This window comes from Bos taurus, chromosome 24 (genome assembly GCF_002263795.3).
Source record: "Bos taurus isolate L1 Dominette 01449 registration number 42190680 breed Hereford chromosome 24, ARS-UCD2.0, whole genome shotgun sequence".
In the NCBI taxonomy this organism is placed as follows: Eukaryota; Metazoa; Chordata; class Mammalia; order Artiodactyla; family Bovidae; genus Bos; species Bos taurus.
The window spans coordinates 11,422,852-11,441,500 of NC_037351.1; the positions used below are offsets into that span (position 1 = coordinate 11,422,852).

At 36.7% G+C, this 18,649-nt stretch overlaps 1 long non-coding RNA gene across 1 annotated transcript in view; it reads right to left on the reverse strand.

Moving 5' to 3' along the window:
• Nucleotides 1-956: 956 nt before the first annotated feature.
• Nucleotides 957-18,649, reverse strand: part of LOC132343808 (uncharacterized) — a 33,537-nt gene continuing 15,844 nt past the window's right edge. The window contains exons 5-6 of the long non-coding RNA XR_009492781.1: nt 8,927-8,960; nt 957-1,062 (exon numbers count right to left, since the gene is read on the reverse strand). This is a non-coding gene — a long non-coding RNA (uncharacterized lncRNA). The remainder of the gene's footprint in view (nt 1,063-8,926; nt 8,961-18,649) is intronic.

The following is an 18,649-nucleotide window of genomic DNA, read 5'->3' on the forward strand; positions in this document are numbered from 1 at the left end:
ACCCTTCACCCTAACATCAGTCAGTTCAGTTCAGTTCAGTCGCTCAGTCGTGTCTGACTCTTTGCGACCCCATGAATCGTAGCACGCCAGGCCTCCCTGTCCATCACCAACTTCCGGAGTCCACCTAAACTCATGTCCATCGAGTGGGTGATGCCATCCAGCCATCTCATCCTCTGTCATCCCCTTCTCCTCCTGCCCCCAATCCCTCCCAGTATCAGGGTCTTTTCCAATGAGTCAACTCTTTGCATGAGGTGGCCAAAGTATTGGAGTTTCAGCTTTAGCATCATTCCTTCCAGTGAACACCCAGGACTGATCTCCTTTAGGATGGACTGGTTGGAACTCCTTGCAGTCCAAGGGACTCTCAAGAGTCTTCTCCAACATCACAGTTCAAGAGCAACAATTCTTCAGTGCTCAGCTTTCTTTAGAGTCCAATTCTCACATCCATACATCTTCATTGGAAAAACCATAGCCTTGACTAGACGGACTTTGTTGGCAAAGTAATTTCTCTTCTTTTTAATATGATATCTCAGTTGGTCATAACTTTCCTTCCAAGAAGTAAGGGCCTTATAATTTCATGGCTGCAATCACCATCTGCAGTGATTTTGGAGCCCCCCAAAATAAAGTCAGCCACTGTTTCTACTGTTTCCCCATCGATTTTCCCATGAAGTTATGGGACCAGATGCCATGATCTTAGTTTTCTGAATATTGAGCTTTAAGATAACTTTTTCACTCTCCTCTTTCATTTTCACCAAAAGGCTTTTTAGTTTCTCTTCACTTTCTGCCAGTCATGATAGAACATCAGACAAACAAATATATGAATAATCTACAAAATAAGTGTCAATTCTTTTAAATGGATTAAGGTAGTAAAACTGGTGAACTCCAAATAAATTTTGTAGCTTGGTTAAAATAATATTATACCAAATTTAATTTCTTAATTTTGATAATTTTTACATGGTTTTGCTAGATGTTAACATAAGAGCAAGCTGGCTGAAGGACATGTGGAAGCTCCTTGGATTACTTTTCCAATTTTTCTATGGGTCCAAAATTATCTCAAAATAAAATCTAAGAGAGAGAAAAAGAGAAAAGGAAAAGTATATCTTAGAAATTTAATCTTAAAGATCATTCAAATCAAATTCCTGATGTAATAATCTATTTTATATGGTTCACTGATATAAGGCAAAATAAAACAAAATCACAACTATGATATTCTTCATGTTTTGAAGGATAAAAATTTGTTATTTTGGAGACGTTCTCTACATTATACTACGTTTTCACTACATTATACTGAAACTAAAATACAGATAGAGTGCTAACCGGAGGATTAATCATGATTAAAAAGTAAACGAAATCACAATATGTAGAATATAATCAAAGACTGTGCAGGACTTAAATACGCTAATTAAAATGCAATTTAAAATTGAAATAAGAGAAAATGATATTTAAATTTAAGTAAGAGAAAACCATAATTTCCACATTGCTTCAAGAGCTCCTAATGCTTGAAAGTAAAAAAGAGAATATGATGAAAATATATATTATGCTTTCTGTATGCTTGATGAAGCCATTTCTATGTCAGGAATAACAATGGTGATATTATTCCATTGGAATAAAGTGGAAAAGCCATTGTTGGACTGTCAGAGGATGAAAGACTATGGTACTAAGAATACTAAGTATAACTATTAATAATCAAAAGATGTGAATTCTAATGTTACCCCACAGACATTTGAGTAGATATTAGAAGTTCTTCACAATGATGAAGTGAAGATGCAATTAATTAGTCTACAATGTACTGAACAATGTCATAGTATAAATAATTTTAATCGGTTGTCAAAGTAAAGCATTTTCATTCAGATTGTTATTCAAGTCATTCTGCTCACATTGAAACTCAGGCTCAGGAAAGGCTAGGAAGAAAGAGATAAAAATCCATGCAGTTACTTTTCTTTTAAAAAGGCCATTTAGAAATGCCTGAATATTAGTAAACCTGGATTGCAGGGTTTCATTGTGATTTTAAAGTCTACAAACTCAAACTGTCTTGCAAAACATCTATTTTCTAAAAATTAATCTATTTCCAAAATAGCTATCAAGTATCTATTGTATATCAGAAACTGGTATATTTATATTTATACAACAGATTGTTGTATAAATATATAAAAACAGCATCCCTCATGGAACATGTATTCTATTCAGTTAGTTAGGACTTTTTCATCACAATTAACTAAAAACTCAAGCTAAATTAGCTTAGGCTAAAAAGAATATTTGTTAGGTGAAATAACCTGAAAATTCAAGCAATGGAACAGGCATCACCGAAGACTAGACTCCCTAACTGAGCCTCGAGTTTGCTTGTTGGACTCTGTCTCAAGGACATATAGTATTAAATACGGCACACAAGCCTTCAATATCTAAACCACCTCAGATCTCCTGTGTAGTCTTAAAAAGAGCAAGCCTTTTTGTGAGAACACAAAGTCAAAAATGCATTGCATATTATTTGCTTTGATTAGATTCTTTGTCAGTCCTTAAACAAATTTCTTGGCCAAATGAATATGAAGAATGAATTAACTTATGCCTGGATTTTGTGTTATACTTAGGAGTGGGAGATGAAGTCACATTACAAGAACCATGGGTGGTTGTGGCAGCAAAAGGAATATTATCAGAGCAGGAAAGTGCTTCCCAGATGACTCAGTGGTAAAGAATCTACCTGCCAATGCAAGAGACACAGGAGACTCGGGTTTGATCCCTGGATGAGGGAGATTCCCTGGAGGAGAAAATGGCAACCCACTCCAGTATTCTTGACGGCGAAATCCCAAGAACAGAGAAACCTGGTCCATGGGATTGCAGAATCAGACAGGACTTAGTTACTGAGCATACAACCACGCATCTTTGAGACCAACTTCATATAATAGTCAAACCTGATTCTACTCTGTTATAGAATCAGGTTTATCTACCATATAAGCACAAAATAGGAACATTATTACTTGTTTGCTAAATAAACTATTAAGTGTAGCAGAAGGTCATACAAGAACAAATTATTGCAGGGCTGTCGTATGACCATAAATTACATTGCTGGAATTAACAGTGGGCATATTCATTTAAAATATAGGCACACACATTTATTTCTCATGCAGACATATAGTTATTAAACTTTTAAAAGGTTATGATAAGAACAATCGATAAATAAAATTAAATGTCAAAATAAATATTTTCCATATGGTTGACATTCAGTCTAATAGTGATTTAGCAGATACTTAAAACCAGACCAGCATTGTACAGTGGAAATATAATGCAAGCCACATATGCAAAGTGAAATGTTTTAGTATATATATGAAAGAATAAAATGAAATAAGTGACAGTGATCAAAATAATACATATTTTGTTTAATACCATATACCTAAAATATTCGATTTAGCCTGTAATCAATGTAATAAATAAATAAATTAAATAGATTAGAACTTTTGTTTCATTTTGAGAGCACCTCTCAATTCAAACTGGGTGCAATTCAAGTATTTATTAGTAATATGTTTCTTATGGCTATCATATGAACATCTAAAGACTAAAAAAAATGAAGGATGCAATGATGAAAAGTAAAATGCTTTAATTTCAGGTACTTGCAATCTCATGTAGTAAACTACATATGTGATTAGACCCATAAAATGTAGTATTTTAAAATAAAAATAAAAACATTTGTAAAAGTAGAATGAAGTCAATTTCAATTAAAGGGATTAAAAAGGTTAAATTCTGAGCTCCCCAAATTAAAGTACAAAATTAAATTCTTTTCTACAGTAGAAATCTCATATGTTCTTTGAAGATGAGATGAGAATGGATCATATTTAATCAACAAATAGAGACAGTTTGGTGAAATGAGAAACCGGTGAAGTACATCATAACTAAGTCTTTTAATCTTAGTTTTTGAATGTATTAGCTGTGTGATTTGAGGTCAATTCTCAATTGCTTTCTCTGTATACCTAGAGGGATTAGAATTGTGTTGCTGTTCAATCACTAAGTCATGTCTGACTCTTTGCGACTCCAGAGACTGCAGCACAGCAGGCTTCCCGGACCTTCATTATCTGCGGGAGTTTGCTCAGATTCATGTTCACTTCATTGGTGATGCCTTCCAACCATCTCACCCTCTGTCACCCCCATCTCCTCCTGCCTTCAGTCTTTCACAGTATCAGAGTCTTTTCCAATGAGTCAGCTCTTCCCATTAAGCTGCCAGAGTATTGGAGCTTCAGCTTCAGCATCAGTCCTTCCAACGAATCATTCAGTTCAGTCACTCAGTCATGTCTGACTCTTTGCGACCCCATGGACTGCAGCATGCCAAGCCTCCCTGTCCATCACCAACTCCCGGAGTTTACTCAAACTCACATTCACTGAGTCGGTGATGCCATCCAACCATTTCATCCTCTGTTGTCCCCTTCTCCTCCTGCTTTCAATCTTTCCCAGCATCAGGGTCTTTTCAAGAGTCAGTTCTTCGCATCAGGTGGCCAAAGTATTGGAGTTTCAGCTTCAGCATCAGTTCTTCCAATGAATATTTAGGATTGATTTCCTTTAGGATTGATTAGTTTGATCTCCTTGAGGTCCAAGGGACTCTCAAGAGTCTTCCCCAACAACACAATTCAAAAGTATCAATTCTTTGGTGCTCAGCCTTTTTTATGGTCCAACTCTCCCATTAGTACATGACTGCTAGAAAAACCATAGCTTTGACTATATGGACCTTTGTTGGCAAAGTGATGTCTCTATTTTTTAATACACTGCCTAGGTTTGTTATAGCTTTTGTGCCAAAAAACAAGCATCTTTTAATTTCACGGCTGCAGTCACTGTCTGCAGTGATTTTGGAGCCCAAGAAAATAAAATCTGTCAGTGTTTCTACTTTTTCCTCTTTTATTTGCCATGAAGTGATGGGACTGAATGCCAGGATCTTAGAGCTAACACATACAACATTAGTGAATGACACTTAGAAAAATGTTCTATATAGTACTTGTCATATATTTTAGAGTATTAATTGTTAGTTTAATTATTATTATTTCAAACTATAAGTGCATTTTAAATGTCACTTATAAAATGTTTGTTTCAGGCCTATATTCTAATTTATTGGTTCTCAACTGGGGCAGTTTTACCTCCCAGAGAACTATTAGAAATGTAAAGAGACATTGGTTGCTACAACTGGAGCGGGTGGGGCGCTCCTAGCATCTAATGCGTAGAGGACAGAGACAAGGTAAACGACTCATGATGTACACTCTCTTCCCCAACCTGAACACATAAAGAATTCAGTTCAGTTCAGTTCAGTTGCTCCGTCGTGTCTGACTCTTTGTGACCCCATGAATTGCAGCAACGCCAGGCCTCCCTGTCCATCACCAACTCCCGGAGTTCACCCAAACTCATGTCCATCGAGTCAGTGATGTGATCCAGCCATCTCATCCTCTGTTGTACCCTTCTCCTCCTGCCCTCAATTCCTCCCAGCATCAGGGTCTTTTCCAATGAGTCAATTCTTCACATGAGGTCACCGAAGTATTGGAGTTTCAGCTTTATGATCAGTCCTTCCAATGAACACCCAGGACTGATCTCCTTTAGGATGGACTGGTTGGATAGCAAACACCCTCTTCCAACTACACAAGAGAATACTCTACACATGGACATCACCAGATGGTCAACACCGAAATCAAACTTATTATATTCTTTGTAGCCAAAGATGGGGAAAATATGCTGCTGCTGCTGCTGCTAAGGTGCTTCAGTCATGTCTGACTCTGTGTGACCGCATAGATGGCAGCCCACCAGGCCTTCCACCCATGGGATTTTCCAGGCAAGAGTACTGGAGTAGGGTGTCATTGCCTTCTCTGGGAGAAGCTCTATACAGTCAGCAAAAACAAGACCAGGAACTGACTCTGGCTCAGATCATGAACTCCTTATTGCCAAATTCAGACTTAAATTGAAGAAAGTGGGGAAAACAACTAGACCATTCAGGTATGACCTAAATCAAATCGTTATGACTTTACAGTGGAAGTGAGAAATAGATTTAAGGGACTATATCTGATAGACAGAGTGCCTGATGAACTATGGACGGAGGTTCGTGACATTGTACAGGAGACAGGGATCAAGACTATCCCCATGGAAAAGAAATGCAAAAAAGCAAAATGGCTGTCTGAGGAGGACTTACAATTAGCTGTGAAAAGAAGAGAAATGAAAAGCAAAGGAGAAAAGGAAAGATATAAGCATCTGAATGTAGAGTTCCAAAGAATAGCAAGAAGAGATGAGAAAGCCTTCCTCAGCAATCAATGCAAAGAAATAGAGGAAAACAACAGAATGGGAAAGACTAAAGATCTCCTCAAGAAAATCAGAGATACCAAGGGAAAATTTCATGCAAAGATGGGCTCAATAAAGGACAGAAATGGTATGGACCTAACAGAAGCAGAAGATATTAAGAAGAGGTGGCAAGAACACACAGAAGAACTGTACAAAAAAGAGCTTCACGACCAAGAAAATCATGATGGTGTGATCATTCACCTAGAGCCAGACATCGTGGAATGTGAAGTCAAGTGGGCCTTAGAAAACATCACTACGAACAAAGCTAGTGGAGGTGATGGAATCCCAATTGAGCTATTCCAAATCCTGAAAGATGATGCTGTGAAAGTGCTGCACTCAATATGCCAGCAAATTTGGAAAACTCAGCAGTGGCCACAGGACTGGAAAAGTTTTCATTTCAATCCCAAAGAAATTCAATGCCAAAGAAAGTTCAAACTACCACACAATTGCACTCATCTCACACACTAGTAAAGTAATGCTCAAAATTCTCCAAGCCAGGCTTCAGCAATACATGAATCGTGAACTTCCAGATGTTCAAGCTGGTTTTAGAAAAGGCAGCGGAACCAGAAATCAAGTTGCCAACATCCACTGGATCATGGAAAAAGCAAGAGAGTTCCAGAAAAACATCTATTTCTGCTTTATTGACTATGCCAAAGCCTTTGATTGTGTGGATCATATAAAGAATTATTTATGCCCAAATGCCAAAAGGACTGAGATTGAGAAATTCTGCTATAACTGAAAAGCAAATATGAACTTTCAGAAGATAGCATATATCATACATAAACTTTAGCAAATTTTCAATTTTTTAAAATTAGGTTCTCTTATCAAGAACTGGACTTTTTCCCCCCTGATCTTTCTAATGTTGGCTAGTCTTGGCTTGTTTTGGCCACATATGTGGTGGCAGTAACTGTCTGTTTCCCACACTCGATCCCAAGAAATTTTCATATTCCACTCACTCACTATTATCCACCAAGGGAACCAGTCCAAGTAAACCTTCATGACCAATAGACATGATGTGCACCAGTCAAGGCCGACCCACAAGCTGGCTGAGCACCACACTGGCAGATCTGCCCTACTGACGCATCAACTTGTGAACAAAATAAAAGCTTTTTGTTGTTCACCAAATGAAGTTTGTGAATGTTATTCAACAATGTCTAGCAGACACTTTGCCTACTCTTCCTTATATTTCTCAGCCAAGAGCTTTAAAGAAGTGTGTGTGCTGACCACTATCGAGAAGCAAAAAGTGGGAAGTTTCTAGAATACTTGGTACTTGAAAATTTTAATGAAGAGCAATTATTTTGAATATATTAGTACAGTGTTTTTTCACTTGTCATCTATATAGCAAATACATCTAGAAAATTTTTTGTCCCCTACCAAAACATAGACTTACATTTATTAATAGAAGAAACATATTGTAGAATTCTGAAAGAGATGGGAATACCAGACCACCTGACCTGCCTCTTGAGAAATCTGTATGCAGGTCAGGAAGCAACAGTTAGAACTGGACATGGAACAACAGACTGGTTCCAAATAGGAAAAGGAGTATGTCAAGGCTGTATACGGTCACCCTGCTTATTTAACTTATATGCAGAGTACATCATGAGAAATGCTGGGCTGGATGAAGTACAAACTGGAATCAAGACTGCTGGGAGAAATATCAATAACCTCAGATTCGCAGATGACACCACCTTTATGGCAGAATGTGAAGAAGAACTAAAGAGACTCGATAAAAGTGAAAGAGGAGAGTGAAAATCTTGGCTCACAGGTTAATTTTCAGAAAACTAAGATCAGTGGCATCTGGTCCCATCACTCCATGGCAAATAGATGGGGAAACAGTGGAAACAGTGAGAGACTTTGTTTTTCGGGGCTCCAAAACCATTGCAGATGGTGACTGCGGCCATGAAATTAAAAGACACTTACTCCTTGGAAGGAAAGTTATGACCAAGCTAGACAGCATATTAAAAAGCAGAGACATTACTTTGCCAACAAAGTCCCGTCTAGTCAAGGCTACGGTTTTTCCAGTAGTCATTTATGAATATGAGAGTTGGACTATAAAGAAAGCTGAGCACTGAAGAATTGATGCTTTTGAATTGTGGTGCTGAAGAAGACTCCTGAGAGTCCCTTGGACTGCAAGGAGATCCAACCAGTCCTTCCTAAAGGAAATCAGTCTGAATTTTCATTTGAAGGACTGATGCTGAAGCTGAAACTCCAATACTTTGGCCACCTGATGAGAACTGACTCACTTGAAAAGATCCTGATGCTGGGAAAGATTGACGGTGGGAGAAGGGATGACAGAGGATGAGATGGTTGGATGGCATCACAGACTCAATGGACATGAGTTTGAGTAAACTCCGGGAGTTGGTGATGGACAGTGAGGCCTGGCGTGCTGCCGTCCGTGGGGTCACAAAGAGTCAGACATGACTGAGCAATTGAACTGACCTGAATATTTATTAATAGAAGAAACATGTTTTAGAATTACTGAGAATGCCAAAAACACAAATAGTATTTAATCAGAAAATGTTTTAGAAAACATAGTTCCAAAGTGATTATGTAGATAGAGCATATATATTTATTTTATTAAATTAGTTTATATAACTTTTATCTGAATATAAAACTGCACTTTCTATATGCTTACCTTTCCAAAGTCTCCTTTTTTCCCAAAGTAAAATCTAAAGAAAAATAAAATATTAAGATATAGTGAATAATACAGGGTGCTTTAATTCTGTTTCTCTTTTTCTATGATAATAAATAAGAAAGAAAATTTAATAGAAAATCTAAAATCTATCATTTATAAATTAAGAACAAGAATTGCTGAAAATTGTCTTATTTCATAAGCATTAGGGAAAGACTAGTCATAATAATATATATTCTTTAGGACCAAAAAAAAAAAAAAAAAAGAAAGATCAGTTAATTTTAAAGATTCACTCAACAATTAGGAGAAAAATCTGGATTGCGGTCCAAGCTTTTCCCGTATGTATGTGACCTTGGGCTGTTTCCACTTTTAGATCACCTCTTAAATCATTTTTAATTGCAAATGTTACTATTCTCCAAGGGCTCAATATAAAAATTCTAACAATTCTATGTTCACATCCATTCATTCTGAGTAGCTTATTCACTATTCTCTAATCATGTAATTGACTTTCATATGCTCTTAAATAGACATGAAATAATGGTTTACTACAGCGATTGGTCACACACATTTGCTCTGTCTGGAGTCGTAATCTGCAGAAACTCCTTTTTCCCCTTGTCTATTTGTTAAAGTGCCAGCTTGCTTTTAAAGGTGAAGAAATAGTAAAATATTCTATTGGAAAAATAAACACATGACATCAGACATCAAAATTTCTCTTTAAGCATGAAATTATTTTAAATAAAGTGACATTAAAGTGGATTAGCTGAACTTAAATTTTTGACCATTCATGTTTATGCCATGTGAATCATCATTTCTTTGCTAGTAAGAGAAGCTAAAGGATACACAATTTTTTTTATTGGAGTCCTAAAATCCTTATTTTTCCTCCATCTTTTCTTCCTTCTTTTACTACTTAATTAGGTTAAGAAAAACTCTCAAGTGAGACTAAAAATTTGATCCTGCACTATCATAAGGGGAATGTTTCCTGTATTAAATTTTCTTATCATGCACTGCATATTAAAAAGAGCAATTATTTGCTATAATGTTAAGCTGATACCCATCTAAATATAAATTTTTATGACAGTCAAGAATCGTGAAACTTTTATATAGGTAAGAGAAATCATAGGAATTACTGCTGTGGGAAATAACAATGGTTGAAGACTGTAATTATTGTTAATTCTTTCAGATGTATTTACACATGATAAATCCTCTTGGAGATTTCCTGCTGATATTTGCCTTCTATGTCCCAAACTATAAATAAAGAAAACAAAAGGAAGCAGAAAAAATGATTTTTGAGACATATAAATAATGTTACAGAAAAGCTACGTTTTAGCTTAAGTGATACATTATATTACGCATCTCTGGTAGGTTAAAAGGCATCCTTTCCTCCCCATATAATGTAAGATCATTGGATACTGCGTGTATTAAAGATACTTTCCTTTTCTTTACTACTTGTGTAATAGACAAGGTTTGCTGTTGTTGTTCGGAGAAGGCAATGGCACCCCACTCCAGTACTCTTGCCTGGAAAATCCCATGGACAGAGGAGCCTGGTAGGCTGCAGTCCATGGGGTCGCTAAGAGTCAGACACGACTGAGCGACTTCACTTTCAATTTTCACTTTCACTCATTGGAGAAGGAAATGGCAACCCACTCCAGTGTTCTTGCCTGGAGAATCCCAGGGACGGGGGAGCCTGGTGGGCTTCCGTCTATGGGGTCACACATAATTGGACACGACTGAAGCGACTTAGCAGCAGCAGCAGCAGTTCATTGCAAGGAAATGTTTACTCGAGAAAATGTTTACCAGAATAATATCACTTGTTAGTAAGAAGACTGAATGCTATTTTTGCTTTTATTTTCAAAAAGAAATATGGTTGATCCTTGAACACCGGAAGTTTGAACTGCATGGAACTATTTGCACATGGATTTCTTTTTTCTTTTAAAAAAATAAATAACTCCTTTACAGCTTCTTAAGTTGCTTGAATTTACAGATGCAGGAGCTTTGGATACAAAGGAATCATGAATACAGAGGAACAGCTTACACAGAGGGCCCATAAGTTATAGCTGAGTTTTTGACAGCCAAGAGGGCTGGTGGTCTTCCCTGGAAGCTCAGATGGTAAAGAATTGGCCTGCAATGTGGGAAACCTGGGTTTGATCCCTGGGTTGGGAAAATCCCCAGGAGGAGGGCATGGCAACCCATTCCAGTATTCTTGCCTGGAGAACCCCATGGACAGAGGATCCTGGTGGGCTACTGTCCATGTGTCACAAAGAGTCAGACACAACTGAGCAACTAAGCATAGCACAGAGGCTTGGTACCCATAACCTTGATGATGTTCAAGCATCAGTTTTATTGGAGTTGAATGACCTTTGGCATAGTAACTTCTTGACAAATTTATCTCCAAACTTCAATGTATTTACACAATATATTATTTTAAATTTTTATATAAATTTTTAGCATAGTAAATCAGAATATCTAAATACTAAAACACATAGAATTGAAATAGAAATGGAAATTTGTTTTAGTTTGGTCACCCTTTACCACCAAGAAGGCAATATCTAATTCTGCCATATGGAAAACAGCATTATTTTCAAGAATTCTGGAGGAAATTCAGCCCAAGATTTAGGAAACCTTGGTACCCCACTCCATTACTCTTTCGTGGAAAATCCCATGGGCGGAGGAGCCTGGTAGGCTGCAGTCCATGGGGTCGCTAAGAGTCGGACATGACTGAGTGACTTCACTTTCAATTTTACTTTCATGCATTGGAGAAGGAAATGGCAACCCACTCCAGTGTTCTTGCATGGAGAAGCCCAGGGATGGGGGAGCCTGGTGGGCTGCCGTCTATGGGGTCGCACAGAGTCGGACACGATGGAAATGACTTAGCAGCAGCAGCAGCTGTCAAGACATGTGTCATTATATCTCACCCTGACATAATGATAAATACCTATTGTTATTTTTAATTCTCACTGATGAACTAGAGAGGCTGCGACTTTTTTATATTAGTACCACATATATTTGAAGCCATATGAAAGTAGTCTGGGCTTCCCAGGTGGCACAGTGGTAAAGAATCTGCCTGCTAATGCAGGAGATGCAAGAGATGCAGGTTTGATCCCTGAGTCTGAAAGACCCACTGGAGGAGGAAATGGCATCCCATTCCAGTATTCTTGCCTGAAAAATTCCATGGACAGAGAAACTTGGCAGGCTACAGTCAAGGGTTGCAAAATTCAGACACAACTGAGTATACACACACATGAAATCTGTCTATAGATTTATTTTCTCAAGACAATTGTTGTTTCTATATACCCAGTCATTAGGGTCTACTGAAGCTCTTATTATAAATGCAGATGACCAGGTCACATACCATAAGAAATGAATCTCAATTTTCAGAAGAGGGGTTTAGATGTCTGAATTTTCAAAAAGCACCCCATGCCTATCTGATTACTAACATGTTTGTAAACGTTTGCTAATAAATATTTTTGGTCAATGAATTTATCTCTAATAATAGGGTAGGAAAATATCTTTGCTTGAAAATATTGAGCAGAATCAAATTGTAAAAAAAAAAAATCTAGGTGAATTAAAGTCAAATGCCTAAAAGAAAATAATTGCCAAGAATTGTTTTTATCATGAAATAGTCTCAAGAACCTTAGAAAGCTATATTTAAGGACTGAGACATTTTTATTTTTATTTTGGTTAATATTTTCATTATAGTACAATGCATGTTTATTAAATTTTTTTCAGAATTTTTATTTAAAAAGGACAAAGAGGAGTAAGAAGAGTCACCTATACTTAAACTTTCAGTTAAGATAATTGTTTACATTTTGATGTCTAGTTTCTACTTGTCAATGCATGTATATTTTTTATAAAAATTGTAGCTCAGCTGGTAAAGAATCCGCCTGCAATGTGGGAGACCTGGGTTCAATCCCTGGGTTGGGAAGATCCCCTGGAGAAGGGAAAAGCTACCCACTCCACTATTCTGGCCTGGAGAATTCCATGAACTATATAATCCATGGGGTCACAAAGAGTCAGACACGACTGAGCAACTTTCACTTTAACTCTAATATGTATAACTGTAAATTCATTTTTAACTAAAATATGTTGAAATTTTTCTTCATATTTTCATATCATCAAATGATTTCTTCAACTTCAAATGTATTACATGTATGCTTTTGCTTATTTAGATATTTACATTTCAGTTAACAATTATGAAATTATTCCATATTTTATTGCTTAATTTGTTTTGTTCTTAGAGATAATGTTTGGTGAATATCTTTATTGCTGACTCTTTAATATATCCATGATCACTTCTGTGCTATATTTCCTTTGAAATCTTCAATTTGCCTACCCAAAATCTCATCCTAACTTATTTTCAGTAGTCTTTTATTAAAGCACCCATTTTCCTACATGCCAATACTTAGCATTAAGATTTGTTCATGCATTTTTCTTTATATATATTTTACATGTTGGAATATCAGGCAGATGCTGGAATATATAAATAAATCTGAAATGTTTATCATTTTATGTGCTTCAGATCAGACTAAAAAGCAGGGGGATTATCTATTTCTTTAAGATCTAAAAGGCATTCTAGCATTAAATTATGAAAGACTGATACGCAAAAGAGCATAAAATATCAGAATATTGTTATTTTCTGATTTATACTAAGTGAACTTTAGTCATTTAGATATTCATGGAAATTATTTCTTTTTTTAGGCTTGAAATTTATTAGTAAAACTTCAACAACACAACAGCTTCTCAACTTTTCTCCGTTTTAATCTGAACATATCACTTTCCAAATTGTTTAAATGTGAAGTTTCTCTATTTCCATTTTTATTGAATTATACTTAGCAGTGTTTTTCTCATTATATCAACCTTAAAAATAGTGCTTGTATTTGCTTATCTATTCTTTTGGATTTGTTATTGGCCTTGTACTTAAAATTATGAAATCTGTGTTTTGCTTTTATTTGATTTAAATGTAGCAAGACATACACATGCATTATTTGTCTAATAGATTATTTCTGTGGTAGCCAGACCTCACACATATGCAAATATCAGCTGCTGCTGCTGCTAAGTCGCATCAGTCGTGTCCAACTCTGTGCGACCCCAGAGACGGCAGCCCACCAGGCTCCCCTGTCCCTGGGATTCTCCAGGCATGAACACTGGAGTGGGTTGCCATTTCCTTCTCCAATGCACGAAAGTGAAAAGTGAAAGTGAAGTCGCTCAGTCGTGTCCGACTTCTAGCGACCCCACGGACTGCAGCCTACCAGGCTCCTCCTTCCATGGGATTTTCCAGGCAAGAGTACTGGACTCTTGCAAATAGCTTTCAGTATCAAAGGCATATTCAAATGGGCAATCACAAGTTGTGGTTGTTTTAGTAAAGTAGTCTCCTTTTCCTAGCATCTTGTTCTAATTTCATGGATTCTGACTGATTACTTGAAAAATGTCAGTTCTCATCATTTGTTGACACTGGAGTCCTTTCTATGTCAGTTCCGCATGGTACCTGGTAGGAAGGAGGGTTCTCTTCATCAAAGACCTCAATCTCCTTTCTGTTTTTTTGCCATCTATTTCCTGAGATGCCATCTGTTTCCATTCTCTTGATTTATTTGGAAACATGATTTGGGATGATATGAAACCTAGGAAGAAGTGATGCATTACTGACTGCATCAAAAAGCAACTGCTAGGTGGTTCTGGTCAGTCAGTTCAGTCGCTCGTTTGAGTCTGACTCTTTGTGACCCCAAGGACTGCAGCATGCCAGGTCTCCCTGTCCAATTCCTGGACTTGACTCAAACTCATGTCCATTGCGTCAGTGATGCCATCCAGCCATCTCATCCTCTGTCATCCCCTTCTCCTCCTGCCTTCAATCTTTCCCAGCCTCAGGGTCTTTTCAAATGAGTCAGTTCTTTGCAGCAGGTGGCCAAAGTATTGGAGTTTCAGCTTCAGCATCAGTCCGTCCAATGAACACCCAGGACTGATCTCCTTTAGGATGGACTGGTTGGATCTCCTTGCAGTCCAAGTGACTCTCAAGAGTCTTCTCCAACACCACAGTTCAAAAGCATTAATTCTTTGGTGCTCAGCTTTCCTATTGAGGTCCTAACATGGGAGATTCCTTCTCAACTAGCACTGCAAGAGAATCAAACTCTAAGGTAGCCACGGATTATAGGGAGGGCTTCCTTGGTGGCTCAGATGGTAAAGAAATCTGACTGCAATGCAGGAGACCCAGGTTCAATCCCTGGGTCGGGAAGATCTCCTGGAGAAAGAAATGACAACCACTCCGATATTCTTGCCTAGAGAATCCCATGGACCAAGGAGCCTCTCAGGCTACAGTCCTCGGGGTTGCAAAGAGTCGGACACACGACTGAGTGACTAAAACTTTCACTTTTCACATGATCTCCCCTGTGAGTGTAGATTGGGATTAGCTCTGTACTGTTGATGGCACAACTGAGGAAGCAGTCACCCCCATGGCTTGCTGCATTCAGTGGCTCAGACAAGAAACCTTATTTAAAAATGTCTGGTTGCAAGACAACAGACACTTTCTTCTCTTTGTGCAGTTACAGTAGGGAAATCATGGTTTGGGAGGAACAACAGCCCAGTTCCATTATTCTAGAAATTCAGAATCATAAGTCAGATTCTGGGAGGAGTACAAAGGTTTAGTTCACCTTTCTAATATAAATTCATTTTCATAAAGTAGAATCTGCTGAGCCCATGAAAGTTATTCCTAGATAAGTTTACTTCAATTGATCTATTTTTGTTTTAAATTATCATTGTCTCTTCTTTCCAGATCCTTATTTTTAGCTCAATTAGTTTCTTTTTCTGTGGGGCTGTGATTTCCTACTTTGTTACCTTTTACATATTTTATAAGGAAAAGCTTTATCCAAAATTACTATACAGTTGGCAATTTTTTACTGTAACATTTTGCAAGTCTTTGAAAGCATGAGAATCCAGTAGTCTTTAATATTTTTCATTAATCCATATTTCCCTCAAATAAGTGAGAGGTGTTTTTTTTTTTTATTGTTTTAGATATTTGATTATTTTGCTGTTTCAACTTAATTGACAAAGAAAAACTACCACCAGCCAATCTGGTGGTAGCCTAAGCCTTATCATAACCAAGAGGGTATTATTTTTGAAGAACTGTTAGTATATTATCCAATTTTTTTTTACAGTTTTTAATAAAGGCAGCTTTTAACCTCTCCATCTTTTCCCGACATATTTCTATAAGCCATAGCTTTCCAGCTTGTCCCTGAACTCTTTTTCCTTCATATCAAGCTTCATTCCATTTGTTTCTGACCACTTGATCTTATGAAGTCATTTTCAATCTATTTGGAGACATGTTGAGGACACTATTCTTATATTTGATGCCAAGATATCAATTTTTGATTGAAGCTCCAAATCACAACAAGTCAGGACACATTAGATACTATAATTTTCTTGGCTCAGAATCAAGTATGTTTTGCATAACAGCTCTATTCTTGTTACAAATATGTTCAAACACTTTCTACTTAACTTTTCTTAATTTAGCCTAATCAAGTCCATACTTTGGTATCTTTTGTAATCTATCAAAATGGAAAAAGTTTACAATGCATTCAGAAGTCACATGGGCAGTTCTGGAACAAAAGAGGATCCCAGAAAAAGTGCGAAGAATTATCTATACAAATAAATGGAGGAATCAGCATGCTGGTTTAAGAACCAGAGTTCCATTCGCACCAAGGGTCTCCTTCTAGAGTTGGTATCAGATCAGATCAGATCAGATCAGTCGCTCAGTCGTGTCTGACTCTTTGCAACCCCATGAATTGCAGCATGCCAGGCCTCCCTGTCCATCACCAACTCCCGGAGTTCACCCAGACTCATGTCCATCGAGTCAGTGATGCCATCCAGCCATCTCATCCTCTGTCGTCCCCTTCTCCTCTTGCCCCCAATCCCTCCTAGCATCAGAGTCTTTTCTAATGAGTCAACTCTTCTCATGAGGTGGCCAAAGTACTGGAGTTTCAGCTTCAGCATCATTCCTTCCAAAGAAATTCCAGGGCTGATCTCCTTCAGAATGGACTGGTTGGATCTCCTTGCAGTCCAAGGGACTCTCAAGAGTCTTCTCCAACACCATAGTTCAAAAGCATTAATTCTTCGGCACTCAGCCTTCTTCACAGTCCAACTCTCACATCCATACATGACCACAAGAAAAGCCATAGCCTTGACGAGATGAACCTTTGTTGGCAAAGTGATGTCTCTGCTTTTGAATATGCCATCTAGGTTGGTCATAAGTTTCCTTCCAAGGAGTAAGCGTCTTTTAATTTCATGGCTGCAGTCACCATCTGATTCATGAAATGAGAGTATGTAACATCCAGCCACTGAACTAGACATCCAGTGATATAACTTTTATGCGATGATACCCAAGTGGTGTTTTTGTCCCATCAAAAAAAAAAAAAAAAAAAATATATATATATATATATACACACACATATATACAAGGTAAATTGTGTGCTAATTAGCAGGTATTTCCTTTGCCAAAAATGTTCTGTAAGAGACATGACAAAGGAGTTATTATTTATGACACAGAGACACACACACACATGCAAGTGTACACAAACAGATACAAAGAGCAATATCACCTTCTACATTTTTAGCATTACCCCTGTTTCTTTAGTGACTATTAGCTTATTTACATGCATTTCCTTCATGAGGACTGTTAATGAACTGAAGAAAACTTCTGCTTTTAATGGTTTTTACCCATGATTAGACATAGCATTATAAAAATGATGTTTAAAATTCATTTCTGTCAACATATTTTTGAAAAAGATATTATTTTAAAGATTATTTCAGTTAAAATGAATTCCTGTCTATTCATTTATTTTGAAAACATCAAACACAGGAGAACATAGAGAAAGTTCAGACGGTAAGTTATTCAATATCATTTTGCTAAAGCAATCAAAAATTTTGCCAGGCACAATTTGTTGTCAGCTGACCTTTAATTAATTTTACCTGTTCTTATTTATTGGGTTGGATATTTTTAATACAAAATTAAACATTTTTGAAAATTAAACAATAGAAATAATCCCCTAGAAATAAATATATTGCTTTAAAAACATCAGTTTTCAGAACCCTTAAATGATTAGCTACCCAAATAACATAGGCAATATAGTCATTTAAATAGTTAAAATTTTGATTCTTGAAATAGAAGATGCTAACATCTATGTAGACTAACGATTTAACAGCAGAAGTAAGGTAGTACAGGTATAAAGACAACAATGGCCTTTTTGATCTTTAGTCTCATTACACATTGCTTATGAATCAGGAAATGATAAATTAAGTCTGTATTAAGGGTATGCTTAGAGATCTAAGAAAAATCAAACACACATTTAGAATTGCCATTTGTACATTTCCAACACCAGTCTTCACAGATAAATCTGAATCTGCAACCTGAAATTTTCGGAGTAGTTGAAAAATTAGAAAGAACGTGAGATTTGCTAATAGCTTTCTTTCAGTTTACTTAAAATACATAAGAATTGAATAATTAGAATGTATCTAAGACAGAATTTGGCAAAACTAATACAATATTGTAAAGTTTAAAAATAAAATAAAATTAAAAAAAAATAAGACAGAATGGGTAATATTAGTTACTCTTGAAATAAAAATATAAATGTTTGCTTGGAATTTTATAGCTTTTGGACACATATATATATTAAATGTATTATATATTATAATACTTAATGTACTATAATATGCAACCATAATCTCATGTATCTTTGGGTTTGT